This window comes from Erpetoichthys calabaricus, chromosome 7 (genome assembly GCF_900747795.2).
Source record: "Erpetoichthys calabaricus chromosome 7, fErpCal1.3, whole genome shotgun sequence".
NCBI classification, from domain to species: Eukaryota; Metazoa; Chordata; class Cladistia; order Polypteriformes; family Polypteridae; genus Erpetoichthys; species Erpetoichthys calabaricus.
The window spans coordinates 110,309,252-110,333,067 of record NC_041400.2 but is presented as its reverse complement, the minus strand read 5'-3'; the positions used below and the strand labels follow the sequence as shown (position 1 = coordinate 110,333,067).

The 23,816-nt window shown below is 38.4% G+C and overlaps 1 protein-coding gene across 3 annotated transcripts in view; it reads left to right on the top strand.

Annotated features, from left to right (window-relative positions):
- Window positions 1-23,816, top strand: part of prr16 (proline rich 16) — a 674,479-nt gene that overhangs the window by 184,290 nt on the left and 466,373 nt on the right. The window contains exon 1 of one of the 3 annotated variants that reach the window (XM_051929981.1): window positions 3,974-4,016. The exons of 1 other annotated variant lie outside the window; for it this stretch is intronic. The gene's annotated coding sequence lies outside the window, so the exon portion shown is untranslated. Of the gene's footprint in view, window positions 1-3,973; window positions 4,017-4,059; window positions 4,538-23,816 lie in introns of those variants that run through there. One more of the 3 variants, XM_028805997.2, reaches the window with a different exon arrangement.

Below are 23,816 nucleotides of genomic sequence, written 5' to 3'. Positions count from 1 at the left end.
TTGCAGTAAAGTGCTTGCTTAGCATCTGGTAGAGTAGTATATAGTACAACAGTTCATACATTGACCAAAGAAGTCATAAAATAAATCATCTTGCCTGGTGAACTGCATTTTGTAAGTGACTATTCCTGTAAAAAGTAGAGATTACAGTATGTGACAGATCATAAAGCATGGATTGTAAACAAGATTTACAAAAATGTAAGCGGTATATATCAGAGGAAGAGCTGGCAAGAAGTACATTGATGCCAGTCTACAACCTTCTAGAAGGCTAATTTCAGACAACAACATTGAAGATATGCTTAAACTGACGCAGTCGTGACCACTGAGATGTACAAATAGTCTTTACTTCATCGGGCTGCATCTTCAGACATAATGATGTCAAATACACTGTGGGATTTTTCAGAATGGAAAACAAACAGTTGTGGGAGATGGCCGGCTGTTTATCCCGGCCAGCACCCCCAGGCCGCTAGATGGAGCCCTCCCTGTAGCATGGGAGTGCCCCAAAGACCAGCAGGTTATTATGGACAGTGGAGTTTTTATTCCCAACCCTGTTGGACACCGTGGGGCCCACCAGAGGACGCTGAAGGGAGGCTCAAGGACTCTTATGTGCCCTATAACCTGGAAGTACGTCCTGGTCACGTGAACAGAAGAAATGACGTACTTCCAGGTTGAAGAAAAGGACTTTTACCCTGACCCGGAAGTAATAAGGACTTATGGACTGTTGGGCAGGAACACCTCCGGGTCAGGGAGTATAAAAGGACTCTGGGAAAGCCCAGACACTGAGCTGAGCTGGGAGGTAGGGTGGCGAAGTGTCTGGGAGTGGAGGATTGGTATTGTATTTGGATTATTGATTTGTATGAATAGTGTGGAGTGGAGGGTGCTTTGTGCACGTTATTATTATATAATAAATAATAATTGTACTTTTACCGGGTGTTTGGAGTGGTACCTGAGGGTTCAAGGGAGCACTAATATGCACTACTGCTACACAGTATTATTTATTAAAAAAAACTATATGAATTGTATGTATTTTTTTATTTAATAAGACTCAAAAGTATAAGAAACATATATTATAAAACAAATATATTTTCAAACAATTTTTCTAAAACTCTTAACATTACAATTCTTTATATATTCTTACCTACATAATTCCTCCTACTCTGCATGCAATGTCAAACAAAAACTTTCATAAATTAAGAATAACCTGTAACACTTACTCTGCATACTAGACAACTCCTCTTACTCCAGACACACATACAAATAAATATTTGAAGTGACAACTTCCAACACTCCTACTGCAATGCTACATAGCTTGTCTTACTCCATATGCAATGGAGATAGAAATAAAATGTAATCTTTCACTCCTACTGTAGCTGCATTTTGTCAGTTTTTCCAAAATTGTAAAGCTACATACATGGAAAAGGTAGGAAAGCAATACAAGAAATCCCACAATCTGAGTAACTTTTTTTTAGCCTTTTAGGAAAAATGCAGAAACATATTAAAAAATCAAGAGAAAATTTAAAAACACAGACAAAAAAAAACTTCCCTGTGACATTACTGTTCTAGGGTTCTATACTGTATTTGTTTTCAGTTATTTCAGTTATTTTATTTATTTTAACATTACAGTTATTTTTTTGTAAACGAAAATTGATTCAACATCACTGGATAACAGACTAGAAAGTCTCATATACTTGACAGGTTGGACATGAGCTTTACTAAGCTATGAATAGTAATATCTAGTGCTTATTTATTTAATAATGTATTCTACGTTTGAGCATTTCTGTGAAACTAAGCAAATTGCTATGTGTACTGGAGATATCATGCGTAGTAGCTTGTGAAGAATGGTACAATTTCTCCAACTTATGATGTATTTTCAAACAGTATTTAGACATTAAGTCATTAATTCATTTTCTATTCTTCTTTGGCCTCAGAGCCCAAACTACAACATAATGGAAGCTCTGTGAATTTGCTTAGGCAAGGAAAAAAACAAAAAGCAAAAGATCGGTGGCAAATTCAGGAAGACGAGAAGTGCACCAGAGCATATTGATTCATTTTTGCATTTTTAGGAAGCCCACTCAGAATATAGACTTTCCAGTTACTTTTTACTGTACCTAAGTTAATATGTATTTATTCTAATGTTATGTAGTGTCTTTATGAGCAAATATATACTTACTGTCCAGATAAGTAGCTTTAAAAATAATTTTCTTTGGTGGTGTAAGACAGTCTTTGCATATATGTATACATATAATAAAAAAGATGCTTCCCTATATGCAGATGTGGGCCATGCCATGGTATTTTATTAGGATTGTAAATTTTTCTGCCATTTTTTTCCCCTTGCCACCTATAATTGCTAATTAGATTCAGACCGTTTGATCTGAGCAATTGAAAGTTTTCTAATTATAAAAGGGTGTTATTCAGTAAACAATGTTTTCATTGTGATGTTACTGCTTTAGCCTAGTGTTGTCACCAATATCCCAAAAATTAAAATAACAAATACATTTTTTTCAAAACTGACTTGCATTCTCATGATTCCTTTACATCTAGCCCTTCTCTTATGAACTTGTTTTTCTGTGAGTTAAATTTTAAATGCAAATGTCTCCTCTTGTTTGTTACATTATATGGCATTTAATCAAACAATCATTACATAACATCATTGGATTACCCAGTGTTGCTCCAAAGACATTCTCACACCCCGGGAGCCTGCTCTTAATATCTGAGACTAATGTAGTTCTCTAAAGGAGTGCTCCTGAGTAGCCTTTATCCTGTTGGCAGTCTGTTTTTATAGCTTCTACTTCACAAAGTCCTTTTATATTTGATAGGATGGTTGCACTACAAAATGGGTGTAGAGATGAAACTTGAGTGAGTGAAGCAGATGTAAAAGAAGAAATGAGGCCATGATAAGGAAAATAGTTTTTTTTTTTTAATTTAAAGGGGCAGTTCATAACTAAACAACAGGCTATTGGCTGTCTAATTTTGTATTTCCTTCATCAATCTCTTCAAATTGTTCAAATAGCAATATTTTGCATTCTGAAGTTCATGATAAATATAATATTTTAATATTTTTCAATATTAAACCCTAGCTCAGTGATGGTATTTCAGTAATCATTTATGTATTTATTTATTCATTTTTAAAATTTTTGAATGTTTTATCATCTTGGCTCCAATTTATATTACCATAAGCAGCAAACAGATGACAAGATGCAAAACATGTGTCTAAACAAAAAGCATATGCCATGTCTTACTGTGCTGCCTGTGCATAAAACAATTAATGAGGAACCACTTGCTAATTGATAGGGGATCTACGTTTTGAATATTCCTCTAAAAAATGTTAATTCTCCTTTGTCCCAAAGAGCATCTCAGGTTAATGTGATGATAAAAATATATATATTTTGCCTTCTTCATAAAGCATTTTTGTCAGTTAATTTGGTGCATGCACCAGGGAATGGGGATACATTGATTCTGTTTTGGATACCAACTTCGATTCAATTTTGCCTCCTTTGTTTTTCAGATAATTACTTTTTTACTAAAAAGACATCAGTGAAGCAGATGAAGTCTCTTTTGGATGTATATTTATTTTTGTTCTTTTTTTAGCAATTGTGTTGTGAATCATAATGAGGAGAAGCAATGTACAGTAGATACCTTCCTGGCAGCAGAACAGTGGATCTTCTTTTTTTTCCTGACACAAATATTTGAGGGATTGTATGTGTATTTTCAACCTGGAGAAGCCATACAACTGGGTTCTGAAGCTAAAGTTGTATTTTATGTGGTTCCTGTATCTGCAGATTGAGAGGTATTTTTTTTTTCATGGGACTCGGTCAAGTCTATTCAAGGCATTTCTGATCTTCAATTAATAATTTTCAAGAATCTAAATACAACAAAGGATTGCATAATATTCAGTGCTGTATCTTGTGGATCACATCTGTAAAGCCTGAAGATTTTGGTATCTTTTTCAATTTTCCCATATATCTGAGCTGTGCATCAAAGCAAACTTTTTGAAAAGAATCAGTACCTCCATTTGTAAGGTAAATAGTTTTTTTCCCCATTTCTGCAGATAGGAGGGTAAATGCTGGAGTACCTCAGGGTCTTGTTCATATGTGAACACAGAATGAATAGCAAAATCAACTGACATGCAGTGATCTGAATACTGAAGATAAAATACAATACAGCTATGTTGAAGCAGTCCTCAAACAAAGTTATCAATTTACTCATAATGCCTCAACATCATCATCTAAGATCACAAGTGACCAACAGAATGAGATTTTCATGATGCAGTAACAAGATGCATGTTTCATGGACTCTATTTCTATAACAGGGTGATTGACAAGTTTACAGTCTGGGAGGACCACAGTGTTAGAGTCATTGCCAGTCTGGAATTAAAAGGCCATTTGAACATGTGATGGAAATATGGCTGACCATCTAACCTCAGCATGTGTTCCAGGGAGACCCCATTAAGACCCAGGGCACAATGAAGGCATTATATTTTTTCTTATCCTGAAAATCACCCTGGAACTGAAGATTGTGTCTTGGTACAAGGAGAAATCTGGTCAGATTTTTGTTATTGCATATCTCACTTATACAAATGGATTAAACGTGAAACTTTAGAAGATATTGTAAGAAGTGCACTTGTCAAAAATATTATAGTTTAGTATAAGACATTTACCTTTGGAAACCTTCCAAACATATTTTTAATTCACATTGAATTTTTTAATTAGTATATTCCATATCTCTCTCTGTGCTTGAACCAAACCTTTTTATATTATTATGACATGCTTGTTAGACATTTATTTGTAAGTAATTTTTTTAAAAGTAGGTTATTGTGACCTACATTTCTATGGGCTGCTTGTCTGTAATACAATATGTTTATTTGTTTGCTATAGCTAAATACATAGATACCACTGAAAAGAATGATGGGCAAAGGTATTTGCCAGTGGGGAGTGTCTAGATGAGAGGGTAAAGCTAAACAATCAATTTGATTGTGACACTGTTTTAATTTTATAAAATTTTATCTCTCATTTTAAACATACAATTAAATTTATTTTTGTATAGTCCAAAATCACACAAGGAGTGCCACAATGGGCTTTAACATGCCCTGCTTTTAACAGCCCCCCAGCCTTGACTCTCTAAGAAGACAAGGGAAAAACTCCCAAAAAATCCCTTGCAGGTAAAAAATGGAAGAAACAAAGTTCAAAGAGAGATCACTTTTCAGGTAGGTTGTGTATGCAGTGGGTGTCAAAAAAGAAGGTCAATGCAATACACAGAACAGAACACAAGTAGTCCTCAATACAATATAATAGTGCAATAGAAATATGCATTAATTGTCACTCATTATGTAAGTAGTTCCTTATTTGAGTATATAAAAAATACTGAGAATATAAAAAAACTAAAAAGCAAACCAAAAACATGACTTCGTGTCTTGGTGCTTTAGCTCCACAGATGTGCCAGGTTCAGTATGGGAAAATATACTGTGAAAAAGTATTTCAGTCTAAAATACTGCCTCAGAACCAGAATATTTGTGAAATAACCACAAAAAATAGTGACACAAATAATAATTTTATATTTAACTTGTGTTTAAGAATCAATCAAGTTCAATCCGTGTTAAGTTCTTCTGTAAAACCCCATTAAACATCAGCGGAATTAATCCAGATACAGTGGCTAGAACACTTGCATTGTCTTTCTTTTGCTACTAGCTGAGGAACTCTAAGTGCTCTAGCCATTACATCTTTCCATGGACAGAATGATTATGTAGAAAGGTTATGATGGGCTATATTTCAAACACCCCATGGAACACAGGGTTGCTGTTTAACGCAGCAATACAAATCTCATTTGCACACTCCACCTAACTCACAGGTGCATAGTTAGGGCCCAGATTAATCCCATTATCACCTCAAATGCATAAATATTTTCTTGATTGTGATGGATTCAGATTCTTCTCCACTTTAAACATTGTCTAATGACTACTCTAAATGGCACAGTAAATCACAACCTGGATTGAATTTGACTAGTTATTCAAATATGTGGTCTCTGCTTAATCAGTACTGTGCAATCTGTACAAGCATCATTTCAGTCTGTAATGTACTATGTTATAAATGGGAGGGCTAAACCCATCATCACAGCAAAAAGGAAAACAAGTCTCATACCCCAACAGAAATGAAAATGACTTAACAATGTTAATATTAAGGATGGAATCAGATAACAGAACAATAGATGGACCCTAGGGTTGCACAGTATGCTGGTACTTATAATTATAATAATAATTATATTATTATAATTATAATAATAATATAATTAACAAATAATTTTTAAAAAGTTCAGTACCAGCATTAATGAGATTTTCAGTATTTGAAGTAAATGTCCACTCGACTCCTGCACCCCTTCGAGACTTGATAGAGTAGACGGGGGAAAGACAAGCTTCCACATGCTGTAGACTTCCTAAAATTGCATGCTTTGACATGACCAGGGGCCTCATGTATAAACAGTGTGTAAGCACAAAAATGTTGCATATGCCTGTTTCCACGCTCACATCGCGATGTATAAAAACTAAACTTGGCGTAAAGCCACGCACATTCTCACCCAGCTCAAACCATTGCGTATGCAAGTTTTCGGCTCGGTTTTGCATACTGGCGACACCCAGCATCAAAGCAGTTCTAGTTCCTGTGTGGTTTCCCTTTATTTTTTAGATTCACATCCCTGACACGGCTTTATCAAATACACTGAAATTAACGTTTTTTAGTTTAAGGCACCTGATTATAATCAACCTGTAACTATATAATGGTGCACAGAATGGCCAAACTATTCCAAATACCAAAGCTTGTTTAGCGTTGTTACTCTCAGTGCACCAGTCAGAGTATTTTAACCTATTGTATCTGAGGGTGGAATCACAGCTGTACAGCAGCTAATCGGAAAGCTCTATAGCAGATTGTGTCAAGAGAGGGGAGAATTATTGGGATATAGCATCTACCCTGCAGAATATTTATAGCACACGCTGCCTCAGCTATGTGCATAGTCTATTTGAACTTCTACTATTCTGCAAATGCTTCAGTGCCTTTCCTGTAGGGACCTCACGGTTCAGAAATAGTTTCATCTCAAGAGCTCTAAACACACTCAATCAGTCCAGCAAGTGCTTCCAGTAGAACTGTTTGTACTTACTACCTCACTATAAAATTGCATTATAGTTGTAATATTGCACAACCTCAGCCACTTATGCTTTCATATTGTATATTTTTCATTGTTTTGTATCATATTATTATTGCTATTATTATTATTATTATTATTATTATTGTTGTTGTTTTTGTTGTTGTTGGTGGTGGTAGTGTTGTTATTTTAGCATTTTATTGGAAAATAAGTTTATGGAGGATTTATATATTGAATCTCATTGTACCATACAATAACAGAAAGAGACAGTACTGCTGCATTAAATTATTTATCGAGGGTCGCATGCAGTGCAGCAAGCATCTTGCGGGAGGCAGGAGCAATCTCTGGACTGGGGAATACGAAGCATTTAACGTGCTACTTTAGTTACGATGGGATTTGAGAAACTAGTAAACGATTTTAAGATGAAATTTATGATGTTCTACTTTAATGACAAAGTAAACTGTGGGATTAAAGTGGAAATTTAGACCTTTTTTTCCACTGTGACTCTGTTTTATTTCTTTTCTCTGTACCCTAATATGATTCCATATGACACTTAGATGGTGGGCTACGATTCGTCTTTTGACGGCGACTTTGATATCTGACCACTTCTTTTTTATTTTGGGCACTGTGTGACTTTCTGAACTTGACCTTTTGAGTTTCTAAGCCACCCTGTGTCACTTTATCAACTTTATTTTGTGGCTTATAACCATTGCTTAAACCAACAAATAGTATGTTTTTCCTTGCCTCCACTTGGTATTCGCTAAAATTCTTCTATTTTCTCTGTGCTTTTGCCATTGTCTTTTAACCGAGCACTGAATGGAAAGGAAAATTTATATTGATTTGCATATTAAAATATGCAAAATTCTGGGAAGAGTCGGGCTGGGGCGGCAGGTGTGTGTACGAGCATTACTTTTCATGCTGACCAGGATTTATATAGCGGAAGTGCGTGGAAGTTGGCTTAAACATGGTTTTGTCCATCTGATTTTTTTTGTGCGTATGCACATTTCCACTTTTCTCTGTATGCCATGTTTTAGTGTGAATTCTACATACGCCGTTATGCATGAGGCCCCAGCATTTCACAGGAAACTCCCTCCCGTTGCTTTACTACATACTACATGCTGGTTAGGGGGAAGTGGTGCAAAATGCATTGTGATGGCACTGCACGCCAGGGAGGCTGCAGTAAGTTGTGGAAGTTTTGGAGTTATCTGTTATTTGCTTCAAATTTGTTTTGGTACTTGTACTGAGGTCTGAAATCTGGCATCATTACCAAAGTCAATATTTTAGTGCCAGTACAAAACCTTTGGACACTCACTATTTAAATCATTAAAATTACATTCATGTGTCCTAAAATATGTGTCCTGTTAACTGAAGTTTTTTGAATGTGTTGCAGTGTGGCTGTTCACAGAGTTGACATAACATACATAATAATCATCCTTATTGTTGCCATAAATTATTTTTTAGAAGTTTAATGATGCAGACCCTGCCAGTGGCTTTCTCCTTGACCAGTAATATACTCATAACAAGCTGGGTGCTGAACTATAAAATAGATGTCATGGTCTGAACTTGAATGTCATTTTCACTTTATACATGAATCTACAAATTGCTGTTGCCATAGCATCCAAATTAGTAACTGGGGTCTAGGTTATAGGCAGCTAAAACTGCTAGCATTATGGTGGCCTTAAGTTGGCTGTGAAGAAAAAAAATCCATTTTGCAAAATGAATCGGTGACCTACAGTGTGGATAGCACTGGGCATTCTGAACACCGCAATGATAGTCATTACCTATCCAACCCTCCATGTTTTTTAAATCCCACCTAATGTAATACAGGGCCATGGGCTTGGAGACAATTATAAAGGGGATGGCAGTTCATTATGGAGGGACACATCAACACAGCAAAACTCACTCATACCAGACCAAATGAAAGATGACAAGTAATCTAATCATGCAGACAAAAGTCAACACAGACACAGGGAGAGTGTGTAGACCCTATTAATGACTGGGCTATAGTCACCTGTAGTATTAACCACTATGCCACCATATCCTTCCATTAATAATTAAATGCTGCTTCTTCTAAATGCATGTTTCATTGGCTTTAGCTTTTAAAAGTCATCATATGAACACCTTACTCTATATTAACAACCCCTTCCAATATGCCATCTTTGGTTCTGAGATATCCTTCTCAGACTCAAATACTGTACTGTGAAGCTCTGACCCTCTTCTGATGTCAATTTTGCATGATACATGGTATGTTATGAATAAATTCAGTGATTTAGCCTGAAATGTGTACTCAATTAGGGTGTGTCATTATTCTCATTATTACTTTGAATTTGTTTATTGCTTTTCCATGGGTTACCTACTATGAGTTTGCCCGGCGCTCCCCAATTTACATGCTTTAGTTCTGCATTTTAGTTTGATCCTGTTATGCTGCTTTGGTTCATTGTTCCAGCTGGACTTCAACCTGACATTCTGTTGCCAATCTTCAATATTCCAGCACATTTGACAGGGATGGCTGGGTGTTTCCGCTTTGGACAACTATTGCTCTTTTGTGATGGTTTCTTTTTTTAGAGACCTTCATTATAGTTCTTTATCATTTGTTAGTCATTCCTTAAGCCCTGCCAAATCTGAAAAACATGATTCATATATTTCTCTCATATGTGCAACATGCACATTTAGCATGATACTGTGTAATAAATATATGTCTACAATATATGATTCAGTATAAGAAGTTGGCTATAGAATTTGGTCTATTTAAATTTGAAATTTACGTGTAGTAATGTTGATTTTTTTAAACTTGTTGAATTATTATTAGACAGTATGGCTTAGTATTCAAATCATTTTTCTGTTCTTTAATGTACTGCAGTATTCCTAGCAATTCTGTCTAGCTGCCACTGCTCCAGTTTTTTTGAAGTGTGTTGTACTGTTTATGTAAAGCATTTTGTAATTTGAGAAGCTGTATGTAAAAATTGTAAAGACTGTAAAAAAATTCCAAAGGAATTATTCATCTTGTGTTGCAAATTTAAAAAACAAATACACAAACCACATAATATGAAGGAGACTAGATACTGTGGTAAAAAAAAATAACCTGTCCTCATTTAATTTTGGTTAATTTAATTTAAAATTCATATTTTTTCTACGTTATGGCTGAACATTTGTTTTTTCCATAATAATTTTCCTTTATATAAATCAATATTTGTTGTTTATTTAGCACATGAAGGAGTAGTGTACAAGATACATACTGTAGAGAGTGGTAAAAAAACACCACTTAATGTAAAACCATTTATAGAATCTGTATTTTAAATTACATTCTAGTATTTCATATTCTGAAATTAATTTCACATTAAACTTGCAATGTAATATCAGCATCATTTTGTTGTTTGTTGATGCTCGTGTGCACTGCCAGTTTGAGTTTTTCATTGTCACAATGCACAACATCATTAACCGTTTCCTATTTAAGATGGAGGCAAGCAGTACTCTAGCTTTGTGTTTAAAAGAAATAGGCAATGAATCACTGCTGCTTTTTTTAGGGATCAGTTACATAGTAATGTTAAGTACCGCCAATCTTTCATTTTTCATGCAAGATTTTTCTTTAATGTTTAAGCTATTGCAGTTGGGGTTTTTTGTTCATTTTGCTTTCAGACCCATGGTTAGTTTTTCAACCATTCTTTCTTTTACCCATTTAACTTGCCAACATTTTCTTTTGCTGACCCAAAACCACTTATTTTTTGTGGCCTTCTGAGAATGTGATCACTAGCTATAATGTAATGGTGTGGGGCTTGCCCACATACAGTCTTTAAAGTATCTCTAAAGAAGGCTGATGACACTCTTTGACTCTCAGAAAGGTGCAGCAGAACTGCCCCACTTATTTAGAAAATCAATAGCAACTTCGCTTTTCTCCCAAAACACCTACCAGAACTTTAAGTGTACAAAGCATTGTGGGAAACTGAGACATCACAAGTGTTATCAGAAAATTCCCATTATACTTGAACTCAGCAAATTAACAGTTAATTTATTTATGCAAAAAAATGAATACTGCAGAATCAACACAGGCTGTTACCACAGTCAAATGTTTGTCAGGTAGTAGGTTTCCATATGCATGTTGCAGCCAGCCTCATTATTGTTTCAGGTAAGATGGACCATTTCTGTGAACCCATTTGTAGCTGCCTTACCTGGTGGAACTAGTGAAAGGCTAATTTTAAAACAGGATGACAGTTTTCCTTGTTTTAGCTCTTGTTCATCACACTTTTACATTTTACTAGTGAGGTGCTTTCTTTCTTCCTTGATTTCTGTTTTTGAGAAGACCTTGCCTTGAAATTATGATACATTATATTTACATCATGTGAATAATGAGAAACTACAGCAGGCTAACAAAAGTCTGCTGTATTCCAAACTGTATTTATACATCAAAAAACGCATCAGAATTTATAAGCACTTATCAATAATCTGTTCAATGTAATCTAAATCATACATTATAATAGCTGCACTTATGTTGTTAATTTATTTTTATTTGATTATTTTAATAAAAATGATTGTGTTATTGATTGCCCAGCTCAATCCTTTTCCATAACAATAGAAACCATATAACTGATTTGAAAGGAGAGTGGCAAGCGACATGGGAGAAAGACAAAAATACAAAGGCTAATAGAAGTGGCAGATTTGGTAGATTGTTGCTTCTAGAATGCAATGAACTATATGACAATAAAGGGTGTCAGAAATAAATGCTTCCAGGATCTTTGACATAGATAAACCTTATTCAGTAATTTAAAAATATATTCATTATAGTATAAAAGAAACAACGTATGTGTGTCAGTTTTACTTGGGCCATATCATGCTTGGTTACAAAGAAACCAGGACTGAATGACCAAAAAACGATATTGAGACCCCAAACCCACATGACTTTTATCATGAAACATATTTCAAATTTAGAAAGCTGTAGTTCGAAATAACTGAGAGAAACTCCCTTATTCACATGTATATACTTCACATAACACAAAAAAAATCTGATTTTAGAAGACCACATTTAGCATAACATTAGCTAGCTATTCAAATCACAACATTGAGATCCAATGGACATGTTAATAATAAGGACACTGCAAGCATGCATCCTATCCGATACGTCTGATTTCAATTATTGTTATCCATAAAAAGCAGCATAGATACGTGTAACTGCTTTAGGGTTGGTTTATCAGTTTATAATCTCCCTTCTGTTAAGAATTTATAATAACAATAGATAAAATATAAACCATTGGAAATATCTGTTAATTCATAAAAGTAAACAACATATTTACTTTTATATTTGATGCCGTTAGTGTTCATGTTATTCCTTTCTTATATACTTGGGATTTTGTTGAGGAAGTACACCTTCCTTCCGTTATGACAAAAATGGATAGGTTAGGTTAACTGGTTACTGTAAATGGCCCTGTGTGAGATGTTAAGTATGGCTGTATACATAAACATGCCATGCAAATGACTGGAAGTCTGTTAAGGTTTTGTTTCATTTGTTTCATAACATTTTCAAATCCTCAAACTAAGTACAGTCATAAATAATTTTATAACTTTTATTATATTTGTAATGCAATTTTTACACAACAGCCTTCAAAGCAAGTGCCTTCAGTGACATATTTTTGCTAGCATCTGCTTCAGTTATCAAACAGTCCTTCAATCCATTCTTCATGATCTCAGTAAGTGCACTTGTCACATCACTCTTCAGCACTCCTGCTAATTCAAACCTGTTACATTTTCACTGTGCTTTCATTTTGTACAGAGATTAAAGTCTACGTATGGAGGAAAATAAGAAGGCTGCAGCAGTACAGGTATTTGTGTTTTGACAGGAGAGAATGTTGCACAGTGGTTCATCTCTTAACATTTCTGTGATGTATGCTATATATTTCCTGATGAAATTTTAAACAATACAAAGTACTAATATCACTTTTTGTTTACAAAATCAAAATAATTTAACTTAGTGGCATAGTTATGTGAGTTTTTTTATGGAAAGTAGCATCATCTCTAGGGTGTTGAGAGGTATGAAATTAAGCAAGGTGCTTTCAATCACCTGGGGATTTGCTGCACAAGTGCCCAAATACTGAAGTACTTTATTAAAATTATGCTAAACTTAACACTTTTTTCAAAAGCAGAAAAGGTGAATTACAGGAGAAAAAAACAAGAACACAGAAAAAATAATCCTTTTCCTTGACACTTATTGATAAGATTAAAGGACATCATTAACCAAGGGAATAGTTGCAGGCAAGTAGAACTTAGTTTATTTTGAGGAAGGCGAGAATTAATATTAGCAGTAGAGATGTATTTAATTTAAAAAGTTTACTGTTAGAAAAGCACAATTTAATAGGTAGCTCACCAGCAGTACAAAATATGTATATAACCGACCTTTTGAAATCTTATATGTTCACCCTTCATTGTGGTAAGAGCCCTACATTGCTTTTGTATATGACTGTAGATAGATAGATAGATAGATAGATAGATAGATAGATAGATAGATAGATAGATAGATAGATAGATAGATAGATAGATAGAGTGGTCGGACAGACTGGAAACAGTCAGAATGTTAGGACACCAACCAGGTCGTTCCTGTTCATCGTCATGAGACGAAACAAACAAAAATAAACAAAAGCAATGAAAATAGCACCTATGCACTATCCCGAACAGAGGTCCAACAGTTTCTGGTTGAGATACATAATGGGGTATTTGGCTCCTTTGATGACATGTCTTAACACAGCACCCAGGCAAGTATCAGAGGCGTCGGTCTGGAGAATTAAAGGACTAGAGAAGTCAGGTGATTTTAATATCGGAGCAGAAGTCAGGGCCTTTTTAAGTCACTAAATGCAGCATCAGCCTTGAGATTCCATACCACCGAATTAGGGGCCTTCTTCTTTGTCAAATCGGTTAGAGGCGCAGCTCGTTCAGAGAAGCGGGGTACAAACTGGCAGTAGTACCCGGCTAAGCCTAAGACAGCCTGCACTTGCCTCTTTGTTTGACAGCTATTTTTGACCACTGTGGTTTGATTTGTCCTCCGCCCACCACATAGCCTAGATACTTAGCCTCGGTTCAATGCAAAATTACACTTTTGGGGATGCATATGGCCCCGAAGGACGTCTTGCGCATGCAGTAGGTGTTCTTCCCAGGTGCAGGAAAATATGATGACATCGTCAAGGTACTCAGCACTGTAGGCATTATGGGGCAGGAGCAGTCGATCCACCAGACGTTGGAAAGTCGCCGGAGCCCTGTGCAGCCCAAAGGGAAGAACACTAGGGGTACTAAATGCGGTCTTCTCCTACGCTGTCTCGATCAAGGGGATTTGCCCGTTTCCCTTTGTCATGTCAAGGGTGGAGAGGTAGCAGGTGTCACCCAGACGCTCTAGCATGTCATCCACCCGTGGCATAGGATAGGCATCAAAATGGGAAATTTGGTTAAGCCAGCGGAAGTTGTTACAAAAGCGCCAACTCCCGTCCGGCTTAGGAATTAAGACGATCGGGCTGAACCAGGGACTGTGGCTGTCTTCTATCATGCCCATCTCTAGCATCTGACCTATTTCCAACTCCACTTCTGCCCTCTTAGCCTCCGGGAGTCGATAGGGACACTCTCGCAACACCGCTCCCGGCTCTGTGATGATATCATGGGTTATGAGCGAAATGCGGCCCAGCTGAGATCCGATAACCCCCTCCACTGAGCTTATTATCTCCGCAATCTCTCGCATCTGTTTGGGAGTGAGCTTATCCCCATAATTTAGGTGTTTGGTGTCCGTAAATAAGGCAACAGCGGAAGCAACCGCTGACTCCTGCAAGGTATGGTCTATCCACGGCTTTAGTAGGTTAACGTGGTAGATCTGCTCCTTGGGACACCGTTTGGGCTGATAGATTAGATAATCCACCAATCCATTCTGTTCGGGTACTTCAAATGACCCCTGCCAGTGGGCTAGGAGCTTGGAATGGCTTGTAGGGATAAGCACCATGACGCAGTCACCAGGGCAGAACAACAGGGCCCGCGCACACTGTGCCCCTTCTAAATGCTCCCGGACAGCCGGTCTTAGGTGCTCGAAACTGTCCCAAAGCTCGGTGACATGCTCTATCACACTACGGGAAGGCAGTTGTGCCTCTTCTATCCTAGCCCTCCCAAATGAGATCAAGCAGGCCCCGGGGTTGTCTCCCGTACAGGAGCTCGAAGGGAGAATACCATGTTGATGCTGGTCCCAATCTTTCCCGTCTGTCTGGACCACCTTTCTTGGCATCTGTTTGAGCGTTTGTTTAAAACGCTTGACTAATCCGTCTGTTTGGGGGTGGTATACAGATGATTTGAGTTGGATGATACGGAGTATCTTGGATACCCCCTTGAAGGTCCGTGACATGAAGGGTGTCCCCTGATCCGTGAGGATATCTTTGGGGATGCTTACTCGCAAAAAGACCCCGATAAGCTCCTGGACTATTATTTTGGATGTAGCCACCCGCAGGGGAGTGGCTTCTGGATATCGGGTGGCATAATCAAACATGACCAAAATATACATATGTCCAATAGCTGATCATTCGAGGGTCCCACAATGTCTAGGCCTATTCTCTCGAATGGGATATAAATTATGGGCAGGGGAATTATAGGGGCGCGATCCTTCCTGGGACTGTGTGTGAGCTGACAAATTGGGCAGGACCTGCAAAATCGCTGCACCTCCTCGTGCACACCCGGCCAGTAAAAATGTGCCGTTACATGCTCAAGGGTGTTTTCAGGGTTTGAATCCCCCCCAGCAAGTGAGCGTGGGCCAGGTCACATATTTCCCATCGGAAATGCGGGGAACAAGGAGTTGGCTGAGTATTCCATCAGGGTTTTTGACCACCCGATATAGCAGATCATTCTCTATGACAAAGTGAGGTATGGGTAGCGTGGAATCTTTGGAGGGGTGTCCGTTCACGGCCACTACTGCATTTCTGGCATGTTTTAATGAGTCGTTGTTCCACTGCTCCACCTAAAGGAGGAGGGGAGGGGGTGGATTGGTATGTTAGGCAATTCTTGGGGTCAGTGCTCAGCTGAGACAGCAGAGTCATGGGAGGTAGGGGGCGGGTTACCCTTGGCCTCCAGCCCCTCCTCTGCAGGCTCCAGATCCGCAGGATCATATTGAGTAGCCGTCGTTTTACCTGTTCTCTTGCATGGCTGAGACTCTTCCTTGGATGAGCAGCTCTCGTCTGTACCCTGGGTTGAGGAACCAATCAGACACAGCTTGATCCGCTTGGAGATATTTTGGGACTAGTCTCTTCCCATTATCACGGCATATGGAGGTTTCAGGAGCACCACCACGCCCTTTTGAGCCAAATGTCCACAGACTAGAAGCCAACAAATCGCAGTGGGGTGCTCCTTATTCTCACTGTGAAGGCTGGTCCTTTTGCTATCATACTGTCCCAAGTAGACATAGTGGGCAGCAACGACAGTCACATTCCTTCCCGTTTTACAGAGTGCTCGGACTAGGTGTCCGTTCCATTTGGCCGGGCCTGTGAAGGGAGAAGCAAAAGGGTTAGACGTGACTGCATAACAGTACCAGCCTGCTTCAGTCCAAGCACAGTCCATGTGGTCGTATCCCTTGGGGCAAATAGCCATCGTATGCCTTGGTTCGCCACAGTGGTAGCAACATAGTGGAAGGGGGGACCTTTCCCTCTTTCTAGGTGGGTTATCGGGTGTCTCACGCTGAATTCTCACTGCGGTTGTTTCAGCTGGAGTGGATTTGGCGCCGATCATCCGGTCGCTCGGTTTGACTGGCAGATAGGTGGTGTTCAGTTATCTCCACGAGGGTTTCCATATCAGCACATGGTAGTCTTTGCACCGGCCTCATCAGGTTTTCAGGAATGGCGTGTACGAGGAAGTTGGCCGTGACTACCTCAACTACACGCTCCGGCGTGTTCTCGCCCGGACATAGCCAGCGGGTCATTCTTCTCCACAGGTCAAAGGCCTGGGCCCAAGCCGGTCTATCTGGGTCAAATTTCCATTCCCTGCAGCACTGTGCTTAGCAAGTAGGGGTTAATCTGTAGCGAGCAAGGATTTCTCTTTTTAAAGTGGGAGAATCTGCTGCTATTTCTTCTTCCAAATCGTAATATGCACGTTGTGCTTCACTTGCGAGAAAAGGCGCTAACATGTGACTCCACTCCTGGTGTGGCCAATGTTGTTCTCTAGTGGTGCGTTCTAAAATGGTCAAATACATGTCTTCTCGAGGTCTCATAGGAACGAGTAGTTGAGCAGGACCTTGTCCTCTCGGGTGTTGTACACCATCTTGGTATGTGCGGTGCTCATTAGCGTTCATGAATTCCGTGTGGCGGGCTTGCCGCTGGGCGAGTTGATCAGCCAGTTATTGTACAACCTCCGCAAGGCCTATTGGTTCAGCCATCCTAGAAACTTTACCTGACCTTCAATCTTGCCGACTATGCCACTTGTGGTCGGGCAGTGGAAGGACAGACTGGAAACAGTCGGAATGTTGGGACACCAACCGGGTTGTCCCTTTTAATCATCACGAGATGAAACAAACAAAAACAAAAGCAATGAAAATAGTGCTTATGCACTATCCGGAACAGGGATTTCTTTCAGAGTAATAATCCTTTTGAGAGTAACGTGCTCCTCTGTGTGGCTCATTCTGGTTTCCTGGCAAAAGACATCTTTCTCTTTGCTGGCGCTTCTTTTATAGTGGTACTTCCGGAAGTGGTGGGGTTAAGTGCCGTTGCCGGGCAGCTTCTCGGAGCTGTGAGGGAAGAAGAACAGGATAAGGTCAGTGGTAGCTCCCCCTCTTATCTTGGCGGGCTATTGTGTACCTTTCCCCGGTCCTTAGAGGAGTCCTCTGGTGCCCATGCGTGACGATAGATAGATAGATAGATAGATAGATAGATAGATAGATAGATAGATAGATAGATAGATAGATAGATAGATAGATAGATAGAAACTTTAGTAATCTTGAAGGAAATTGCAGGGTTACAGCAGCAGACAAAAAGGGCACAAATTTACATATAACAAGAATTATAATAATCTTAAGTATGCTAACAAGGTACAAATACACACATAACAAGAATTATCTATAAGTAATTCAACACATTGTGATGCATGAGTCACTGTCTTGCTCCCCAAAACACAAGGCTGAGTCTCATTACTTTAGCAAAACCAGCTTTATTAAGCTTGAAACAGGAACAGCACAATTATTTATTGTAGCGGGATCTATTGTAGCGAGCAATCAGGTAGGATCATGGCCAGGTTAGTGGCCAAGTAATATTGTTCCCTGCATTTATAATGTTCCTTGCATACCCCATCGACGACAGCCGCTTATAGCGCGACTGCGATCGGCTTTGATTTGCTGCAGCGGCAGCACTGTGAGACTGCAGTTGCCCTGGCAATGGATAAACAGTCTTCCACAGACACGGTGATCGTGCTTCGGGATGCTCTTCGGCCTGTTGTGTCTTGGATAATTTGGTGTTCCATATATAACAAACAAAAATGGATGTAGGTAGATAAGTCAAATTTAACCTGATCAATGTTTATCTTTAGAAAGGCTGATGACTGCATGTGCAGTTTGGTTCAAACACCGCTGCAATAGAATTATTCAGATCAAAATCTGAAGTGCTAACTTTGGAAGGTGCAAACAGTTTGGCATCCCTTGCAAAACTAATGCTTCCTTCATGCCAACCATCCATCCATCCATCCTCTTCCGCTTATCCGAGGTCGGGTCGCGGGGGCAGCAGCTTGAACAGAGATGTCCAGATTTCCCTCTCCCCGGCCACCTCCTCCAGCTCCTCCGGGAGAATCCCGAGGCATTCCTTCCCTCATGCCATTCCTCTAAATTAAGCATTTCTCAGTTACGGGAAACATCCAGCAAATTATAATTACTGAGACTGAAGAAAAAAATAAATCACTCTGTAATAGAAGATTGGTAAACAAATACCTACACCACTGTTTATTTTTGCATTTCTATGCTGAAAGTTTTCACATTCCCATTCACCTTTTGAAAAGTTGTGACAATATTTAAGCAGTCATTTTCCTTTCCTTTCAGTCTTTGACTTTACTTTCTTTATTCAACAATGTACTGTCATGCAGTTTGGTGACGTATTAATGAGATATTGCTTTAAGGTCCTGTTCTCTCTTCTGACAAATGTCTGTAAAGTGCTGCACATCTGTCATGTACTGTTAAAGCCGATTTGGGTTCATTTGTGAATGATAGTATGTGTGCTTATAAATCATTTAACTCTGGGGTAAGATTATATTAGGTTTAGTTATGTATACAGTAATATTTATTGAAACAAGTGGACATAATGAACTAAACATAAATTGTGCATTCCAACCATCCAACCATTTCTTTTTGTAGCCCAACTGTATTACTGCAGTATCATGAACTCTATCCCAACATCATCAACTGGGAACCAATATTGGGTAATAAGACAGTCCATCACAAGCCACATGCTCTATATGCAGTTAGTCATACAGGAACAGGTTAGAGTCAGTAATAATTCAATGAAAGGCATTCCTTTGCTGCATTAATAACTTTCAGGCACAGAAACTGTTAGCACCATAGCTGCCCACCCTTTGAATAAAGCTTTAATGTATTGGTTATATTTAGGGATGGGCTTCTCAAAACAGCTTGGGTGTCATTTTACTATACTAAGGGATTAAGTACAACACCAGAAAGAATTATCCCAACTACTGCTTATGCCATTTTTTTCTAATAAGAGAAAGATATTACTCAGCTAGATGAAAGACTGCAAGTTTTGCTGAAGAAGTAACTTTTTTAGTTTAATCTTTTACAAGGCCTGCACTTATATTTTTATGTAAAGCAAATGCTTTTGACATACACAATGTATAGCTTTTGTAATACTAGACTTAAGCTGCTAGTGCAGAACTTGAGCATTAAAAGATGCCAAAAAATATCAGAACAATTTCTAAACTTGTTGTTAATTATATACAATAAATCCCTTTGTTCTGTCTACCTGTCTGTGTTTTTGTAAAATTAATAAACTTAGTGCCACTTCAATAACCTTATTTTCAAACAAGCTTATGAGGTATTTTATATATCCCTGTAGTTTAATTGTTCTTTTACTTGCTTGTTACAAATATAGTACTGTAAATGCCTGCTTTCACTATGATGTTTAAAACATTGCAACATTGCTGTGTAAAGCCTGACAAGAACAAAAAGGTGAAGTAAATCCACAATTCATAAAAAAGAAAGCTTTTATGTAAAAAAGCAGTAACAGATGATCAAAGGCGATCAACAAAAGCTAGGTATGCAAAAGGATGAAAAAACCCTGGAGGCCATCCTCCTGGGTCTGACTATGCAGAGGCTTCTCCTTTGTTGTTTATCGGTGCCTCAAAACAGCAAAATAAAACACCATAACTTAAAAACACATCTTTCTCTCATCTACGCTCAGTTTAATTACATGTCTGCCAGTAAGTATTTACTACAGTTACACTCCGAAAAGAGGGCTGTATGGGAATGGTTTTTAAAAGTAAGCTTCATATCACTTTCAAGGAACCATACACAGAGCCAACCTCAGTCCAGTGTAATGGTCTAGATTGGCACCACGTCTTTTGGCAGCTTCAGCCCAGAGTCATTGATAGTCATAACCGAGGATGAGCCGGGCAAATGAGGACACAAACAGTCAGCAGGGGTTGGTGCAAAGTAATAAGTGCTTTATTCACATCAAAATGTTCAAAAAGTACTGTGCCAAAATCCTTCATTCTATGATTAAATAAATTGTTAATAAATAATCTATAAAAACACACTGTCATCCATGAAAATGATGTCAATCAATTAATACATCCATGAATAAAAAACAAAATAAAACCATGCAATTTCTTTCTCTTTCTTTGTTCTTTCCAAGCCCTGTGCATCTTCCACTTTCCCCAGCTCTCCCTGCTAAGGTCTTCCAGCCATTGAGACACCAGCAGCCGTGGTCACATCCTCCTGCTCTCTTCACGAATGTCTCCATTGGCGTCTGCTGTCACACTGTGAGCCAGACCCTCTATCTTCCTCATGTCCTTCTGGTGCCTACTGGATCCTTAGTAGGACTCCTTTTTTGCCCTCCACTCCTTATAGTGCTCAGCGGGGGATGATCTGCTCCTGGAGTGTTGATCACATGCTCCTCCATGGGGCCACTGACCTCCAGCTTCCCATCACCGTACTGGTTCAAACTCCCCCAGTTCTGCCTTATTTCTTCTCTCCTTTCCATTCACCTTTTTTCTCTCTGATCTCCCCTATCCCGCTCAGGCTACTCTTTTTTTCCCTCTATGAGGACTGCGTCTCAAGTACAACATGTGGAAAGTAAATGAGTCAACTGGATCCAATCACGCAATCATGTGCTAGTGCGATCAGCACCACTAATCTCATAAAAAATCCCAAGGGCACCTGAGCACACACATTCACAGAACCTGAGATGCACTGTTTGTTTGTTATTTAAAAATGCATATTGCCACAGACCTTATGCCAACCTCATTATATTATGCTAACTCAAGACTGCAGCACTATTATTATATCAGGTCTTCTGACTTATGTAGGATTTTTGTCAGAATGAATGCCTCAAAGCAGGTTAAAAAATGTTTTATATTTCCCAGGGTAGTACCTCATATCAGCTACAATATTGGTATCCCATATTATTCTTAACAAGTCTTTATTTGTCCCTTTATCTGCAGAAATGACCAGCTTATCAGTGCCGCGTATGCAGACACTGCACAATTTACATTTCTGTTCACACCTCCTTTCGAGGTTCATTGATAAGTAATTTTTTAAATTATCTTTATTTGCTCTAAAAATACAGTACAGAGGAAATTAAACAATAGGATATTCTTTTGCAAGTTTCAGTAAAAAAAGATTTAAAAAAGTGTGTTCAATCAGAACTGCAACCAATGCCATATATTATTAAAACAATTAAAATATGTAATCATAAACCATGCTAAAACCACCACCCTTACCCAGAACTGAAAGCAATGTTTTAATAAAATGTGCAAAAAAGTAACAAGGAAGGCTTGCTGTGTTTTTTAGCCTCTAATTGATTTAAAGAATATGAGTTTAGTAGAGACGCAACCAAGAGCCAACAAAATTAATTTACAATAACATTAATAGAATCTTCCAAATGAGAATATATAGTTGATGTGGTAACAATATAGTGTAGAAAAAATGGTCAGTTTATCACCAGATAGTCTAAGCTCATCTAGAATAAATCCAAAGCTGTAAGAGGATTATTATCTGCCATAATTATAAATCCTACACTATTTGACATAGACAAGAAAATCTTTTCCCAAAAGGGCTTTAATTTTTTGCGACATTCCCAAATATAGCTATTGGGCATCGTTCACCATTACAATCCAATACCTGATAAATTCATTTTGAATCTAGATAGGTATGTGTGGTGGAAGATTCTTAGGTGGATTACAGTGTATTTTGCACAAATTGAAGAAGAATGATCAAATTCCATTCTTTGGGATATAGATACAGAGGCCTCTTTCCCAGCATTGGAGAAGGTTGTTGAACTGTTCTGATAATTGTATCATTTCTGTTCATTAAAGACAAACATCTTGTGATTGTGAAGCTTTCGTATGAATGGATGCATGCAATATGTGATAGAGTGCTTCAGGTGAAAAGTACAGCCTTATGACAGAGAGGAAGCCACCAAACACGTTTATGTTTTTTTTGTAAATTATAGTGCTGCTAATAGTGAAATATTGCTTACAGATTTATGGTATGACATGTTTGTGGTACTGCGATGGGTTGGCACCCTGCCCGGGATTGGTTCCTGCCTTGTGCCCTGTGTTGGCTGGGATTGGCTCCAGCAGACCCCCGTGACCCTGTGTTCGGATTCAGCGGGTTGGAAAATGGATGGATGGATGGATGTTTGTGGTATGTATCTTATGATGTCATCCTCTTGTTTTTATTTTTCGTTAGACATACAGGAGAGAGCACTAAAAGTGCAGCCTAATATTTGAATGGCTGTGCAGTATCTGTTTCTGTCTTTGTAGCTGTCACATATCCAAGCAATGTAAATGTGAGTGGAAGATACAAATGAACATACAACTGTATAGCAGAAGCCACAGATGTGGACGAAGACACCAGACAAGACAGCAGGTGTGGTCATATAGCAGCTTTATTTTCTCATCGTCACAGTTAGCAGAGGGTCAGAAAAACAGGCAATCAATATTACATGACAGCGTCAGGGCTCTTCTGAACCCCGTCTGTTGGGTGGGGCAAGTTTTTATACCCCTAGAATGTGTGATTTAATATCATTATGAAATGCAACAGTCAACATTTTATTATACATAATCCTTGAGCCCCTTCAACGCCTCTTGTGCAACTTGATTTCTTGGCCCCTTTGTTATGGCGTTCAGATGTAAACTAAGGGAAAACGTGATAAGGCAGTCTCATGTGTGGAATGCTTAGACCTTGAGTTCTTTGTACAAATATTTTTCTGTTTGCTCAGCAAAGCATGTTTTTAAAGCTTACTTCTGCTTAACTTCTTAGACAAGGATTAGTACAAGTGAACGAAGAGAACATTCATCTTTCACACAGAAAAAACTAGTATGTGTTTTCAAAGCTTAAGTGTCACCTAGCCTTAAATGGTCACTACGGAAGATTTTCAAGTAGAGTGAGAGTATGCAGTGAATGGATACTAGCAAAAGCCACATAAACAGCATCTGACATTATGAGCAAGATATATAGTATAATAGAGAAAAAGAGTTAGAGACAA